The sequence below is a fragment of the Ambystoma mexicanum genome, chromosome 5q (assembly GCF_040938575.1).
Source record: "Ambystoma mexicanum isolate Mex_15411 chromosome 5q, UKY_AmexF1_1, whole genome shotgun sequence".
NCBI classification, from domain to species: Eukaryota; Metazoa; Chordata; class Amphibia; order Caudata; family Ambystomatidae; genus Ambystoma; species Ambystoma mexicanum.
Genome location: NC_090933.1, coordinates 465,430,100 through 465,445,571, shown reverse-complemented (window position 1 = coordinate 465,445,571; position 15,472 = coordinate 465,430,100).

Below are 15,472 nucleotides of genomic sequence, written 5' to 3'. Positions count from 1 at the left end.
GTTCTATCCCTTGAATTTTCCCAAAAAGGCCAGTGGACACCTAAATGTAGTCTATTCTGGACATCATCTTATGAACATGTGAGAAATGTGTGTACCCATTTTGTTGGCCCATTCTCTCCCGCCATACATCGCATAATGCCATCGTTTCCACTTTGCGTGCAGGTTCTTTGATGGAGCACCTTGTCCCTGTGTTCTCATCCCACTTCTGTCTAATTTGGGTTGCCAGGCCAGATTTAAATCTCCTCCCATTACCATTTCCCCATTGCAATCCTTTCCAATTTTTCTAGAGAGTCCCTTAGGAGTCCATCTTGGCCCATGTTCAGGGTGTGTATTTATGCCAGTGTGATTGGGCAGTCTTCTAGGGAAACATTAGCAAATATGTATCTCCCTGCATTATCCGCTAAGGTGTCATGTACGTGGTCTCTCAGGTTTTTATGAAATGCTAGGATCAGCCCCGCCCTCTTCTCTTCCACATTAGCTTGGAATATGTGGTTGTACCCCCTCAAGTGGATTTTACCCTTGTCTTTAGCCCTAACATGCATCTCCTGTAGCAATAGGATATCGTATTTCCCCCTGTGTAATAGGTTTCCTATTTTCTTTCTTTTTGTCAGGGAGTTCATGCCCCTTACATTGAGAGTAAATATTTGTATCCCTCCCATCTCTGGTCATTTCATGCCGTCCCTTCTCCTTTGCTTGTTTCTGGCTTTGTCACCACCCAACTACACCCCTCCCTTCCCTCTTCCCTTCCCCCTCCCACTCTGTCTTCTCCAACTTGTTGAACGAACCCGACCCCATAAGAACCCCGAGGAGGGTCCGGGTTCCTAAAACTGCTAGAGCATACTGCACCTCACACCTGACCCTCAGAGAACTCAGGGAAAACTTTGTGGGGATTCCTAAACCCCACTTGGACTCCAGGTGGTGAACTCCAGGATTAGTCCCTTCCGCGCCGCAACCTGACCGTGGAGCATGTTACCTGTTGTCCCTTATGGGGTTAACTACTGTTCTTAGTTCCCTCCGGGAATCTGCTTTCTTGGTAGAGGAAGGTGCCGCCTGGCTTTCTTCGACCATCTCTTTGTGTTGCCATTCTATTTCTTTCTGTGATGGATTGTTTCCATTCCCATGGTCTCCGCCTTGTTCTCTCATTGTTTGCTTGCTTTCCCTCCTCCCTTTCTTCTTCTTGTGGGTTCAGAACAAGTATGCCTTCTTCACAGGTAGTTACTCTGTGCTGTCTGCCGTCCCATGCAAACAGTAGTCCAAAAGTCCACTTATGTCGGATTTGTTTTGCCACCAATTCTGTTACTACCGGGCCCTTCTCTCACTGTTTTTGTAGCGTCGACTGTGCTAAGTTAGCTCTTCTTTATGTGAGGGACTTTCTCCTGTTATACGTTGTAGGTGCTGCTACATGACTTCCTTCCCTGTTTTGTCTCCTCTTGTCCCTTGGGTGTACGGGGTGCTTATCCCCTTTGCACCATACTGCTCGTTCATATGCTTGTGTGTGGTTATCCAGACCGCTTTTGTATTGTCTTCTTATGTCACTGTCTGAGTGACTGTCGTCCTTTTTTTTATATCAGGGAAGTAGCACTGTGTTCGGAAGTTTGTCTTCCCTACTGGTGGGGTTCTGGCATGACTTCGCTTATGGGAGGTTAACAAGCCCACCGTGCTTTAGCCTCCGTGTTCTGCAAATGTTCCTTGTCTCCTTATTGCCCAGACCTCATGTGGAGCTTGTGATCACTGTGGTGGTAGTCCGTTGTTCTTGCTGGCTGTCCCTCTTTGTGCCTGCACCACCCGTGCTATTACCCTTCCCTTGTGGGATTTGTAGAGGATTAGCCCCTATTGTGGGTCCTGTTTGTGGTGCGTTGTTCAGGCTTCCATCTGGGGCTTTATTTGTCTCCCACCATGCTCACGAACTTGCTCCTTTGTTATGACTACCCCCTGCTTGGTTGTAGCTGCCTGCTGCTTCCCCCATTCGTGGAGTGTCTTGGATTGAGATTTTCAATGTTCTTTGGCCATTGATGGTTGTGGGAGGGGGAGGGAGGGCCGCCTGAGTCTCTTTGTGAGATTCAATAATCATACACCGGGGGTGGGTTTGAATGTGAGCCCTACCTTCTTTTCACTGTTGTCGGCGGCTGGACCACTGTCGTACTCCTCCTTATTCGTCCCTCTGCTGCCACAACCTGCTCCTGGGTCTTGGGTGTGATGGCTCCTCTGTTCTCTCCAAGACCTCTCATCTGCGTATTGTGCTCCTCCTCTAACACTTCCCGGTCTGTTGTTACTACCAACGGGGGATGAAACCGCACTCTCCTGCTGGCGGGGGCCTGGGCACCGAATCACTCCTCTCACAATTTCACTTCTGTGGATCACCATTCCTGGTGCCGCAGCTATCCATTCTCTCTCTCCTCACTCCCGCCCTGTGGTGGCCTCGATGTTGTTACGCTATCCGGCCCGTAACCCCTCCTCCAGTGACTGTCCATGAGGTCCTCTTTTGGCCGAGTTGTGCCAGCCGCCTCCTCTCCCTGCCGGTGTTGGGCTCTCCTCTCTCTCTCATTTCGTGATGGTGTCCTCGATGTTTAGTGCTGGGCTGGCCTTTCCTCCGCACCCATTATTGATACGTGGGGTCCCGCTTTCCCCATTGACGTGCAGCCCGCCGTTTCTCCCGGTTCTTGTCTCTTCTCGTGTTTCAGCTTGTGTTGCTCTTCTAGTAAGCTAGATCCCACGTGGGCTCATAAACGGTAACACTGCTCCAGAGCTTTATTATTTTTGCATGTTGTTGCGGCCTGGTGGGAGAAATGCTTACACACGTCTGCTTCCTCCAGCGCCATCTTGAAGTCACACTTGAGAGGTTTTAATTGCCCAATTTCTGAAAGGGACACAATATATAGGCCATAGTCTGCCCATGTCGGCTTGCACTAGTGTCCCACATTGTCTTGTCTGGAGTGGAAATCCACAAAATCTGCCTGGAACTACACATTTCTGACATTGGTGTTTAGGTCTGTATCTGCCTTCTGGCTCCTGTTATAAACCATAACTTTCTGACCCTGCATGGATTAATATTGGAAAGGCAATACATCTACGCGCAAGCACTCATCTTGCACATTTTGGAAGCTGTTTTTCAAAAATGTTTGCAAGGGCAGAACACCCTGCACCACCCTTGATGTGGTGTTGGCTCCTTCGCTGCGCTCGCTCACAAATTCACTCTGAGAAATGGATACCCCACCGCCTTTCAAAGTCACCAGCCACCACTAGGGACAGTTACATTGCCCAAATCCTTGTGTAACACCATTAGAGACTCACAGTACCCCTAAGGCAGCCAAGTATGATGGAATCAGCTCCCGGCAAACGTAAACCCAGTAAGATACTCTGAATCAGGGTGCAAGGGTACAAGGAAGAAAGCATTCTTCAAGTCCACCACAATAAAATGGGTGTCCTCCACTGGTATGTTACATAATATGGTAGCAGGATTTGGAAATACTGGAAATACTGCCTGTACAATGTCATTGAGGGGGGCGTAAATCCTGAATCATTCTCCACCTAGCCCCCTTTGCTTTCTTCACCAGGTAAAAAGCTTAGTTACAGGACCTGTTAGATGGTACTATTATGCCCTGATGCAAAAGGGCCATGATGGTGTCATATATTCTCTCCTCTGCTGCCTTGGGCAGAGGCTATTGTTTCACTTGAGGTAACACTGCAGCAGGTTTCAAGGTAATACGTATTGGCGCAAACCCTTTGTAACAGTCTGACATCATGCAGATTACTTGTCCACAATTTATCAGGTACATGAGACAAATCTCTAGAACCAAATGAGGGAATATTCCCTACCAATAACATGGGACAGGTGACATTTTGATACTGTGTTATGATCTCTTATGGGTCACACACCACCAATATTATTTCTCCTTCGCTTTCTCTGTTCTCACATAAATCCTCATTTGAGACATTTTCCATCGGGATGGTTGGCTCAGTGGACAAAACTGTACACCACTCCCCTTAGTTGAAATCAACTGTGTTCCGCCACTAGGACCCCCTCTATGTCCAATTCAACATTGGTTCTTGCAACAATCTCCTGGGGCTGGGTCGGCCTGAACAGAAACTCAGATGGTACCCGCCAATGTCTATTTGCTACTTGCGGTATTGCACTGAGCAATGCAGTAATGCCATATAAGAACAAATCTGGGGCCACTGGTATTCCTTTTGTAGCAGATTCAATGCCCAATGTATTTAAGGTCAGCATTATCCTCACGGCACACATGCCGGGTATTGAACAAACACACCCTTTTCCGTAAACGAGATGGTCACGTTGAGCTTACTCAAAATGTCTCTCCCTCACAGGTTATTCAGAGTTGCAGTTGACTACAACAAAAGGGCCCACATCTCTCTACCCCCTATCGTGATAGGTCATTTCTTTGTGAATGGAAAGGATTGAACTGCTCCAGAGAAGCTCTGTGTTTCCATGACGTCGCCTGATATAGGGAATCCTCCCTCACTGATACACGTTTTGGTTGCACCTGTGTCGCCCATGAAAATTAATGATTATGTCCTACCCAGCCGGTCCGATAGCACAGCGAGTAGGAGTGCTCGCTTTGACATCCGTACAGAGCCTGCTGACGCAGGTTTGAATCCTGGCAGGGCCAAAATCAGCCTTTCATACTTCCGAGGTCGATAGATGAGCACCACACACTGTGGGTAATAATAAGCAGCGCTCAGATACCTGAGGGTTTGTAGCGCTATATAAATGCTAAATTATTATTATTATCTCCACCACCAACAAGGGTTACTCTTCTCGGTCGGCGGTGACCAATAACACTGGACACGCTAAGGCTCTCTTTGCGCTGTCCTAGTTTGGATACATATTCGTCCCTGGAAAGATGCATGGGTTCCCTCTGACCACTGTGGCTCCCTGATAATGTTTCATTGGTTCCACCCGGAACGGTAGTACTGTTTGCAATATGGGGGCCCTGTTGTTGCCCTTGATGCACTGCATAAGATGGTACATTACTAGAACAAGGACCTGGTAGCTGCGGGAAAGGTAGCAGGGGTGTAGGTGGGGCCACAGGGGGAAGCCAGGGGTAACTGTCCATATGGCTGGGGTCGAGACCAGGTCTCCCTGAGGGTACGGGTATGCCTGTTGTTGAGGATACGCACATGCTTGTCTACTCCTACATTCCCTTGAAAAATTACCCATACACCCACACGTTCAACATTGACTTGCTCCTCTGCCTCCTCTCGGTCCCATCCCTCCAAACCCCCCTCACCCCTCTTGGGCACCAGAAAACCCCCCTCTACTCTGCTGAAATCCCCCTGGAAACCCTCCGTGATACTGAGGTTGATACCCACCAGCCCACTCGTTTTCTCCTCCCAAAGTAGGTACAGGTGCCGCACGCACTTCAGCCTTAATCGCCCTGAAATCTGCCAACCCTTCCGTCGGCACTGTCACTACAGTCCCTTCCAATTCAACCTTTGCTAACTTCTTTTTAACCAGTTTCTCTTTCTCTGCTTGCACTCACTTCGCAATTTCCTTCTCCTTTTCTTTCAACTGTTTACAATGATGGATAATAATAGTCAGAATTTCTGCCCAATCCTTTCCCTCAATCCCCACTATCTTATGAAGCGCCTTCTGTACCTCTTTCGGGAGACCTCTTTTGACCACAAAATAGAAAAATGTAATTGTTCGATCCCATGAATCTCCCATCTCTGCCCGCCACATCTCTCGCACATGCAATATATATTGGGCAGGGTCCTCATCATCACGCATCATTCTTCGCATAATCTTACGGAGATTTGGCGTATCGGTGTATGCGTGTCGTAATGCCACCCAGACTTGAGGCCTGACATCATAAAAATGTGCCACATCATGCCTATCATCACCCAACTTTACGTCTGGGTACCCTGCTTTGGTCCAAAGGGCATCAGCCTGATCACCCAAAATTGACACAAACAAGCTTTTTCCCCTACAGACAAGGTAGTACCAGCTGTGTACTTCTCAAATGCATATATCCACTGATCCGTCCCAGCTGTAAGGGACGGGAGTGTCTTTATATGTTTGTTTATATGCATATGTACCCATGGTATGTACTGCGCTCTTCCCGGTCCCTTATGTAGTAACGGAAACTGTGCTCCTACTGTCTTCCCAAATTTCTTCTTTCCCATCACTGACCTCTTGGCTACTGTAATCCGCCCAAACCTATTCCATAGCCTAGGTCCCCACAAGCTCTCTACTCGTGTTCAAATCGCAGGTAGCTGCTCTTCCGCTTCCAACTCATCTACTGTATCCTACTCCTCTTCTCCTTCATGTGTATAGTCATACTCTTCCTCTGACCTCACTGCGCCATAATACATAATTTCCTCTTGCCTTTCTTTCTCTACATGCACATCCTTGATAGTTGTCCTATCTATCTGAAATAAAATATCTCCTGCCCTCATTCGTCCTCCCCTACAGAAGCCCGCTGTCTGCTCCTCCTATTTATAATCGCGCCAATTCACCCAACACCATCTACCAATTGTTTTTGTGGTTTCGTATAGTTTCCCTCCAATCCCTTACCTCTCACAAAGGTTGACAGAGTGGGGTTAGGTAGAATCTAATATTGTGCCGCTGTGGGTCGCGAGGGAGCCGTGATGTGCAAAGGAACATACATAGGATTTTTGAATCCCGATGCAGCATGTGTCAGGTAATACCCTAATGGGGGCACCACCTGTCTCAATAGGTGCCACTCGGGCACTCGGACGCCAGCCACAGTAGTAGCTGTGTTACATGGAGTGATCATTTCACATATCGCCTTCAAGGAATCCACAGGCCTGTCATCCAAATCTTCCACCATTATCCATAATTGTAACACTTTTATAGTTTTTCTTTGTATCCCTTTCTATTTAGCTGACAAATACGTATACATATCATGCAATATTTCTCTATTATTTGTTCCCTGCTCTGGCCATGCTTTAAACATCCCCCCCTTTGTTTCCTCAGCCCATTCCTTATGGTACTTAAGAATCTTATCTCGGTACAAAGGAAGGGCTCTACATATCTAATCAAATGGGGTTTTTGGCTACTTTGTAGCCACCTCTTCCAATCAGTACTTTACAGTATGTTTCAATACCCCTATCCCACCCCAAAAAACAGTCCCTCCCCTCAATACACAAGTATTACGTCCCCCACTTTCCCTTATTCACAATCCCCCCTCAACCACATACACACAAACACACTTCTCTCTCGCATCTCCTATGTCGCACCACAATTGGCCTTCCTCCACCCACCACTAACCACCATAAAAACAAAAAACTATAAACACATAAAATTTGACTTTTTTGTTCCAATACCCCCTTTACATCGGATGAGGGGATCCCAGACCAACAAGGGCCTCTACCACAACTACTTATCGTTCCATGCCCCCTTAACACTGGACAGAGATCCCAGACTCACTAAATATACATAGCCTTTATCCATATCCTTTTTTACTTCAATGCACAGCGCTGTTTTCTGCCCTATTACTTAACAAAAGTATCCCATTTACTCCACAATTCGTAATACAAAATTAAATTAAAAAAAGAAAATATATACAATACCACATAATTTCCTAAACCATCAATCCAATGTCTCCTCACCACACACATATATCTACTCTCCCCCACACTCCACAACACCCCTATACTCCCCCATACCTCACTTGTTTCTCTCCGAAGAGAGTGCACTTACGTCTGCGTCTTCACCTGATGTTCCTATCAACGGCCTGCACAATCTGGGGACAATGCCCCGCTCCAAAGAACAGACAGGCTCCTGTAAACATCTCAATGGTTGTGCACAAAGGGGACTGGCCGCTGCAGGTGGGTGCGGCCCATCTGGATGTCCTCTGGATGTCCGACCAAGATTCCTCCATCCTCGCGGGGGACTCTGGGATCACGTCGGGGTCACCAATAAGGTAGGTTAACTCCCCAGAGATCAGAACAAGACAATACATAGAAATAGACTCAGTCCACATTTTCTAGAGAAGAACAAGAGTTTTATTTTGTAATATTTTGTATACAAAAGAAAAATTGTGAGAATAGTATTTATTATAAATCCTCTGCCACAGAGCTCTCTCGACATCTGTACAAGACTCAGAAAATAAACACAAAAATCATCACTCATGACACACTTGATAAACCATGTTAATCCCCCACCCACATTGGTTATCGCCTATATAAATGCTAATAATTACATAAAGCCCATTTTCCAATTGGTTCCAGTGTCTTCTTGCCCATCTTCACTACACGTGGGTAGCATCCTTGTCCATCTTGAGACCATGCAAGGCAATTGGTTACATTCAACTGGCACCACCCTGCCTTCAATCCTAATCACGTGATATACACCTATTATCAGCATTTACTCAGAAGTCAACTTCAAGATCAGTCTGGTACCAGCAAACAAACCAGCCCTTTTCTCATCCCAGACACGTTGGCACACACATTTTGCTCTCCCCAAAATATGCGCTTCATTCTTGTCTCTTCCCGGCACGAAGCATAGATCATGTTGTTCTCCGCTTTCCCATTTATCAGTTCTCCTCCCCAAGAGTAAATTTAGTATCCCACTAATCAATCCAATTCATGATGGATTTAAGACCCCTTTTGCTACATCTGGTATAATGACCATCATTCTGGGGGGTGCTAGTGTCTTAAATCTTGGTTCATGTTTTGGCACTCCAAGACCTGTGACTCGCTTCCCAAGAATATGACCTTCGTGCTAGGCTCAGCCCCTCCCCTGATCAGCTACACACATTTGTGCCTAATTGATCAAAGTTCTAGCTTGTGTGGGTGTACGCAGATATTTCTTGCCATTTGAGGTAATCAAAATGGAATGGCCAGACATAGAATGAGTTTGCTCAATAGGATTGTGAGGTATTCAGGGATATTCTTCCTGCAACAGGATTATAATCTGATCAATTCATTTAGTCCATGACCTGGGTCGCATTTAGAGTGTCTAGGGAGTGTTCCCCGAACTCCGGAAAAGCTACAAAAACAATAAACACTTTGTAGATTGCGCCACAAGTTCATTTAATGTTATTGGTTATGACCCTTGGTGAAAACGTGTTTCGGCCTTGATCAAAACTGCACATATACTACTTAGTTATGAACAATGTGTGACAATAAAGTGTAGTATCCTATGTCATTGTCTCCTAGCTACGGCGTCACTGCCTGCACGCGAGTTAGGAATGTTAGTGTTTGAAGTGGTGTTCGGTACGAGAGAGGTTGAGACGGGTTGGGGGAGAGAGCGGAGATTGTGAGCGGCAGTGCAGGGCGCCGGAGACTCTCATAGTAAATAAACACATTTACTCTTCAGGTTGTCTCCGAGGCATACTTCATTTTGGCGACGAGGATGGCCGGCGTCCTGAGAACCCACGAAGCCGCAGGGGATCTCAAACCTAGAGCTCCGAGCCCTCGCAAAGCGTTGCGTGGCTTGTGCTGGGGAAGAGTCGTGTTGTCCTACCGGAGCCCTACCTAATCCAAGTAGAGAGCGGATGCTCTGAATAAACGCGTGGGATCGAGTTAGTTCGTGCTGTTTTTTCTTTTTTTTTTTCTTGCTTGTGTCTTCACTGCTGCAGCAGCTGTATCGGTTTTGATTGGCTGCTTAGCCAATCAAACCACCAATGAGCATCTCGCACAGAGTGTATTGAGGAAAGGGACCCTCCTCACTAACACAGATCACATGATCTGTATTTATTGGAATCAGGAAAATGAGGAGTAGATAGGAATCTCCTCATCCTCCTCACAGTACTTTTTGAACACAGAATTTCTTGCAAGTGATTTGGAGAGTTGAATCACTTCAAAGCAGTTTTAACCCCACAACTGGATTTGACCTCATCTCTTACATACAAAATTTTCCAGAAACATGCAGGGCATCAGCATACAACCCCCAGCTAGTTTCCTCCCAACTGCAGGTCAACCTGATGTAAATTGGTTGGAATGGAAGGAATTTTGGTTGAACTATGTTCAGACCATTGACCAGGAAGGCTTAACTCCGCTTAAAAAGAAATCACTGCTGCTCCACGCCTTGGGATTGGAAGGACAGAGGAAGTATAGGGAGTTACCAGAATTGCCTGTGGATGAAGCTGGGGATACTGATGAACATGAAAAAGCTATAAGACAACTAGACAAATATTATACACCTGAGACGAATGTAGCTATAAACAGGTATAACTTCTACACCAGAACTCAAAAGGAACATGAGTCTATTGAAGATTATATATCAGCCTTGAGGGCGTTGTCATGCACATGTCGTTTTGGGAATGGCTTCACATTGGAGGAACTCACTAGGGATCAAATCATCATACACGCGAAAGATAGTTTGGTGCAGGACAGACTTTGGATGGTGGGAAACCCATCCTTGCCAGAAACTATGGCCATTGCCAAGCGTATAGAATACAGTCATCTGTGCTCCAAAGAAATGAAAAATAGGAAACAAGAGGCTGTTCTAAACATGCAGCAACAGAATGACAAACCTACGTTGGATTCAGGAGAGCAAGGCATGGTCAACACTCTTAGGACAAGAGAACGTGCAGAAAACTATGCAACCAAGAGTTGCAGGTCCAGGGGATTTGAGAACAAAGGACATCTGGTCAAGGGCAAGAATTGGGCGAAAACCGAACCCAGACCGAATGCCCCACAACTTAAAGAAGCTGATAGATGTTACAATTGTGGAAGAACGGGACAATTTGCCTATGCCAAGCATTGTCCTGCAGTAGGACAGAAGTGTGGTAATTGTGGAGTTAAGGGACATTTTACAGTCACGTGCAGACGGAAGAAGAGAATTTCGGTCATACAGGAGGAAGACGAAGAATCGGATGAAGATAGAGTTTTTACCATCCGCGTGCCTCCTGAGGGTGAATTCAAATGCCCAAGCTGTGTCACTATAATTGACAATTGGAGACTTAAAGTGAAAGTTGACAGTTGTTCTCCATGGACTATTTTCACGAAGAAAACCTGGAAAAACTTACTAGCATTGGGTCTTAAGAGCAAATTCAATGAATCTGATATAAAAAACCCTGGTGGATTCGAGGGGTCAAAGATCAAGATAATTGGCTGGTTTTCAGCCATCATTGAATTTAAAGACAGGAAGGCAGAAGTGAAGATATATGTTGCAGAGAAATTAGTCAACATTATTGGATGGAGGGATCAGTCTGGTCTCCGTATCAGATTAGACCCTTGTGACAATGAACAAATCTTAATTGTCAATACAAGTTGCAAGCAGAGAGAAGAAATAGAGAGTATAAATGGCACACAGCAGAAGAAATTGGGCCTGGAGAGTATAAATGGCACACAGCAGAAGAAATTGGGACTACTGAAAGACTTTTCACATAGGATTCGCCTAAAGGCTGGAGCAGTACCTGTCAGACATGTGAAGTCTAGACCTATACCATTTGCCATAGCAGACAAAGTAGAACAAGAATTGGCAAAGTTGGAAGCAGAGGCAGTCATTGAAAAGATCGAATCGTCAGAGTGGGAAAGCCCATTGTAGTTGTGATGAAAAAAAATGGAAATCTTAGAATTTGTGTAGACCTCAGAGATGTTAATAAGAACGTCATAGTTGACATTTTCCCCTCCCCATAATTTCAGAAATGCTAAATCGTATGGGTGGTGCAAATGTGTTCTCTACTCTGGATCTCTCTAGTGCGTACCATCAAATATCTCTGACGGAAGACTGCAGAGACATCACAGCTTTTGTTACTCCACATGGGCTGTATAGGTACAAGCGCATGCCGTTTGGACTAGCGTCAGTGGCAGCAGTGTTTCAAAGGTTCATGGAGCATGTGCTGAAGGGATTGAAGGGAATATTTGTTTACCAAGATGACATTATTGTGTTTGGCAAAGGCCGAGAGGAACATGACATGAGATTGAAAGATGTTTTGTTGAAATTGGAGAGCGTGGGTTTGAAAATTGAGAAGAATAAATGCAAGATTGGCATTGATGAAGTTGAGTATTCGGGACACACAGTCAATAGCAAAGGGTATAAACCGAAGAGTGATGCTATGAAAGCGATCAGGGAATCTCCTAATCCTAGTAATAAATAGGTCATTTCTAGGACTTTGTGAATATTATAACAAATTTGTTGAGAAATGTGCAAATGTTACAGAACCATTTAAGGAAATTGTTAAAAAAAGATGTCAAATTTGTATGGAGTAATGAGTGTGATGAGGCTGTAAATTGCATCAAGAGACAAATGTGTAATTCAAAAGAATTGGGTGGTTATGTTTTTGGCAGGTTGACCAAAGTTACGGTAGATGCTAGTGGTCATGGGCTAGGAGCAGTGTTGTCCCAAATGGATGAAAGTGGCAAAGAGAAAACAATCTGTTATGCCTCCAGAGCAATTTCAGACACAGAAAGCAGGTACTCTGTTATTGAAAAAGAGCTATTGGCGTGCTCATGGGCTGTGAACTATTTTAGAAAGTATCTGTGGGGTTGGAAGTTTATCATACAAACCGATCAAAAGCCACTCATTGAAGTGCTATCTGTGAAGGGTATGTGTAAAGCATCACCTAGGTTGGCTAGATTGAGCATTAAATTACAGGATTATCATTTTGTGACAAGGTATGTACCAGGTAAAAGAAATGTTGTTGCAGACTATTTATCACGGCTACCATTAAAGAATGCGGATTTGGAGCCAGAAGGTAATGAGGATATAGTGGCGGTTGTTCTAGAGGTAACCTCTAAGGAAAAGTGGTTGGATGAGTTTTCCAAAGACATAACATTGCAGATTTCACAATGCTAGGTTGGCCAGAAAAGAGATTGGTTGATGGAGAGTCTATGAAATTTTGGGAAGTGAAGGATGAGTTATCTATGGAGGAAGGATTTTTGATGAGGGGGAGTAAGTTGATACCTCCGATGGTTCTGTATGAGGAGCTCATAGAGAAAGCACATCAAGGTCATCCTGGCATAACGGGGACTAAAACTAATGTACGTTCTGCATACTGGTGGCCAGGTATGGATCTTTTAATTGAGAGATTTGTCAGAAACTGCTGGCCTTGCCAGAACAGTGATAAAAGTTGTAGGAGCTTCAAGTCAGAACCTGTTGTCATAGATAAAGGGGAGGCTCCGTGGATGAAGTTAGGCATCGACATTGTGGGACCTTATGCAAGACTTATAGGGGAAAAAAGGTTTTTAATTGTTATGATTGATTATTATTCAAGTTGGGTGGAATTGAAAGCTGTCAAAAAAGTTGATTCTGGAGAAATTATCAAATTTCTTAAAGACATTTTCAGGAGATAAGGTTTTCCCAAAACTATTATCAGTGACAATGGGGTTCAGTTCAAAAGCAAGGAAATTAAAGAGTTTGCCACAACATCTGGAATTGTTTGGAAGTTTTCTGCGTTGTACCATCCCCAAACCAATGGGTTAGTTGAGAGATGTAACAGGATGGTTGTGGAGACAGTGGAATTGGCTTTAAGAAACAACATGCCTGTGAATGAAGCACTTATGGAGAAATTATGGAGTTTAAGAATGTCAGTTAAAAGGGGTTTGAATATGTCTCCTTTTGAATTGATGAGGGGCAGGGCTCCCAACACATTGCTCACTCCAGAGTGGATAAATTGCAAAAGAGTGTCAGAGTCAAGGGAATTGAGAAATAGTAAATGCCATGGAGTTAATAATAGGATGTCATTGGGATGTAAACGCAGGATTTAAATTTCACCAGGTGATATGGTAAGGATAAAATTAGGTCACAGTGTGAGGAAAGGTGATTCTAAATACAGTAAACCAGTTAAAGTGCTGCAAGTGCTTGGTAAGGCAATAAGGGTGAGTGGTGGTTCAGTATGGAACATTGACAGAGTAAGCAAATGGAATTGGAAACTGGATTATGGTAATAGGAATCAACCCAGCCAAGATCGTGTTCTTGATGATTTGATGTATAGTGAAGACAATTTGAATTTGGAGACTGATGTTGTTTTTGATTCTGTCTCTCAAAATATGGGGGATTTACATGTGAGAGACAATTGTGATGTTTTGGCTGGTAGCCAGGCTCCAGGAAGTAATCAGTCTGGGGAAGATAGTGTGAGTCAGAGAATAAACTCTTGTATGAATGATGAAAACAGGAATGTTGGTATTAGACATAACAGTGAGCTAGTATGTGAGATGGTGCGTAACCCTAGAATAAAGAGGTTACCGTTCTGGACAAAAGATTTTGTTATGGGGAAGTAGAGATTATGTCATGAGAATGCAGCATAGACAAACTAATTGTGTTTTATTTTGTGAAGCAGTTGTTTGTAATGCATTTGTCAGAATATAGACATGTTATTCAGATATGCTTTAGTCAATTGATATTCGGTTATTTAGCACTACTTTGTTAATTTGTTGTTTCATCGTATTTCTTAAAATGTACTTCTTAGTTTAATTTGTTTCTGTATAATTAATATTATTAAGTGGAAAAAGGGGGAGATGATGTAGTATCCTATGTTATTGTCTCCTAGCTACGGCGTCCCAGCCTGCACGCGAGTTAGGAATGTTAGTGTTAGAAGTGGTGTTTGGTACGAGAGAGGTTGAGACGGGTTGGGGGAGAGAGCGGAGATTGTGAGCGGCAGTGCAGGGCGCCGGAGACTCTCATAGTAAATAAACACATTTACTCTTCACGTTGTCGCCGAGGCATACTTCATTAAGCATATCCATAAACCAGACTATGAATGAGGGGTTGGAGTAGGGTAGGATTAAGCGGTGGGAGCCAAAAAATATTTTTTAAGAAAAAAAAAAAAGACAAAACGAGAAAAGCACAAGAAAACATGTTTTAAAAACATTTGTCATGTTGATTCATTAGCATTTGTATTTATTTGTATTTATTTTATTTGTAAAGCACAGCCAGGCCGAGGGGCATACGGGCGCATAAATTAGATCTGGTTACAGTTACAATTGAAAGCAGTCAAAAAAGGTTACGTTACAATACAGTTACAGGTAAGTACAAACTTGGTAATGGGAGTGCATACATACATGGTCTAGTATAAATACATTAATTACAAAATTGTGCTAGTGGCAGTCAATCATACTGAGGTCAGGCAGTTAGGCTGTCATGGAGTCCATATTGTGAAGCCAACACTTTGTGTTGTGTTTAAATAAGTTAAATGACGGTTCTGCTCGCAGAGGCGCAGGGATAGTGTTCCATAATTTAGAGGCTTGTACAGGGAAGCTAGCAACACCCGAGTTATGAAGTTTAAATCTCGGTATGGACATGGTGTTAGCTTGTGCTGATCTCCGTGGTCTTGAGGAGGTGTAAGTTGGTTGGTGAGGTAGGCTGGTGCAAGGTTGGCCCTGGCTTTGTGTGTAAGGGCCAAAGTTTTAAGAGATATTCTGTGCTTGACTGGGAGCCAGCGTAGTTTGCGTCTGGTCTCAGAAATGTGCACCCTTTTGGGTATGTTGAGGGCAGCCCTGATAGCATTATTTTGAATTACTTGCAGTTTGTTGATGTTTTTGTGGCTGGTGCCTAAATACATGGCGTAACAATAGTCTATCCTGGATAGGACTAGTTCTC